The sequence below is a fragment of the Mercurialis annua genome, linkage group LG6, assembly GCF_937616625.2.
Source record: "Mercurialis annua linkage group LG6, ddMerAnnu1.2, whole genome shotgun sequence".
Classification (NCBI taxonomy): domain Eukaryota; kingdom Viridiplantae; phylum Streptophyta; class Magnoliopsida; order Malpighiales; family Euphorbiaceae; genus Mercurialis; species Mercurialis annua.
Window position 1 is genome coordinate 25919760 of NC_065575.1, and position 3172 is coordinate 25922931.

The window sequence follows — 3172 nt, forward strand, 5'->3', positions numbered from 1 at the left end:
CAAATCTCTCTAATGTGTCGTTCCGATTACCTAAGCATGGTTAGGTTATATTATGGAAAGTGTGCGTTAAAAGTGATGCTACATTAATATGTCGCATCACAAGTCTCTCTAACGCGTCGTTTCGATTACCTAACATGGTTAGGTTATGTTACAAAAAGTGTGTGTTAAAAGTTATGCTAGATTACGATGTCGCATCAAAAGTCTCTTTAACGCGTTGTTCCGATTATCTAACCATGGTTAGGTTATATTACACAAAGTGTGCGTGAAAAGAGACGCTAGATTAGTATGTCGCGTCTCAAGTGTCTGCAACGCGTCGTTTTGATTACCATGATTATGTCGCGTCACAAGTATCTCTAACGCGTCGTTCCGATTACTTAAGCATGGTTAGGTTATATTACGGAAAGTGTGCGTCAAAAGTGACACTACATTAATATGTCGCATCACAAGTCTCTTTAACACGTCGTTCTGATTACCTAAGCATTGTTAGGTTATATTATGCAAACTGTGCGTGAAAAGTAACTCTAGATTAGTATGTCTCGTCTCAAGTCTCTTTAACGCGTCGTTCCGATTGCCTAAGCATGGTTAGGTTATATTACGCAAAGTGTGCGTGACAAGTGACGCTAGATTAATATGTCGCGTCTCAAGTCTCTTTAATGCGTCGTTTCGCTTACCATGCTTATGTCGCGTCACAAGTCTCTCTAACGCGTCGTTTCGATAGCGTCACAAGTGTATCTAACGCGTCGTTCCGATTACCGAAGCATGGTTATGTTATATTACGCAAAGGGTGCATCCTATTACCTATGCATTGTTAGGATATATTACGCAAAGTGGGTGTGAAATGTGACACTAGATTAATGTCGCGTCTCAAGTCTCTTTAATGTGTTGTTGAGATTACATGCTTATGCGCGTCACAAATCTCTCTAACGCGTTGTTCCGATTACCTAAGCATGGTTAGGTTATATTACGAAAAGTGTGCGTTAAAAGTGTCGCTAGATTAGTATGTCAGGTCACAAGTCTCTGCAACGCGTCGTTCTGATTGCCTAAGAATAGTTAGGTTATATTACGCGAAGTGTGCGTGAAAAGTGACCTAGATTAGTATATCGCGTCACAAGTCTCTCTAACGCGTCCTTCTGATTACATAAGCATGTTTAGGTTATATTATGCAATGTATGCGTGAAAAGTGACGCTAGATTAGTATGTTGCGTCTCAAGTCTATTTAACGTGTCGTTTCGATTACCATGCTTATGTCGCGTCACAAGTCTCTCTATTGCGTCGTTCCGATTGCCTAAGTATGGTTAGGTTATATTACGCAAAGTGTGCATGAAAAATGACGCTAGATTAGTATGTCGCGTCTCAACTCTTTAACGCGTCGATTTGATTACCTAAGCATGGTTAAGTTATATTACGCAAAGTGTGCGTGAAAAGTGACGCTAGATTAGCATGTCATGTCACAAGTCCCTTTATCGCATCGTTCCAATTATCTAAGTATGGTTAGTTTATTATACGCAAAGTGTGCGTGAAAAGTGATGCTAAATTAGTATGTCGTGTCTCAAGTCTCTATAACACGTTGTTTCAATCACGTTAACGCATCGTTCCAATTACCGAAGCATGGTTAGGTTATATAATGCAAAGTGTGCATGAAAAGTGACTCTAAATTAGTATGTCGGGTCACAAGTCTTTTTAGCGAGTCATTCCGATTACCTAAGCATGGTTAGGTTATATTACGCAAAGTGTGCGTGAAAAGTGAGTCTAAATTAGTATGTCGCGTCAAAAGTCTTTTTAACGTGTCGTTCCGATTACCTAAGCATGGTAAGGTTATATTACGCAAAATGTGCGTGAAAAGTGATGCTAGATCATAATGTCGCGTCTCAAGTCTCTTTAACCCGTTGTTTTGAATACCATGCTTAAGTTGCGTCACACGTCTCTCTAACGCATCGTCCCGATTACCTAAGCATGGTTTGGTTATATTACGCAAAGTGTGTTTAAAAGTGACGCTAGATTAAACGTCGCGTCACAAGTTCCATTAATGCGTCGTTCCGATTACCTAAGCGTGGTTAGGTTATATTACGCAAAGTTTGCATGAAAAGTAACGCTAGATTAGTATGTCGCGTCTTAAGTCTCTCTAACGCGTCATTCTGATAACCTAAGCATGGTTAGGTTATGTTAAGGAAAGTGTGCATTAAAAGTGACGCTAGATTCCTATGTGGCATCACAAGTCTCTTTTACGCGTCGTTCCTATTACCTAAGTATGGTTAGGTTATATTAGCAAAGTGTGCCTGAAAAGTGACGTTAGATTAGTATGTCGCATATCAGGTCTCTACAATGCGTCGTTCCGATTACCATATTTTGGTTAGGCTATATTATGCAATGTGTGCGTGAAAAGTGATGCTAGATTAGTATGTCGCGTCTCAAGTCTCTTTAACGCGTCGTTTCGATTACCATGCTTATGTCGGGTCACAATTCTCTCTAACGCGTCGTTCCGATTACCTGAGAATGGTTAGGTTATATTACGCAAAATGTGCATTAAAAGTGACGCTAGATTAGTATGTCCCGTCACAAGTCTCTTTAACGCGTCGATCCGATTACCTAATCATGGTTAGGTTATATTACGCAAAGTGTGCATGAAAAGTGACGCTCGATTTGTATGTCGCGTCTCAAGTCTCTTTAATGCATCGTTTTCTATTACCATGCTTATGTTGCGTCATAAGTCTCTTAAACGCGTTGTTCCGGCTACCTAGGCATATGGTTTGGTTATATTACGCAAAGTGTGCGTGAAAAGTGAAGCTAGATTAGTACGTCGCGTCACCAGTCTGTTTAACACGTCCTTCCGATTACCTAAGCATGTTTAGTATATCGCGTCTCGAGTCTCTTTAACGTGTCAGTCCGATTACCTAAGCATGTTTAGTATATCGCGTCTCGAGTCTCTTTAACGTGTCAGTCCGATTACCTAAGCATGGTTAGTTTATATTACACAAAGTGTGCGTGAAAAGTGACGTTAGATTAATATGTCGCGTCTAAAGTCTCTTTAATGCGTCGTTTTGATTATTATGCTTTTGCGGGTCACAAATATCTCTAACGCGTCGTTCTGATTACCTAAGCATGGTTAGGTTATATTACGGAAAGTGTGCGTCAAAAGTTACGCTAGATTACTATGTCGCATAACAAGTCCTTT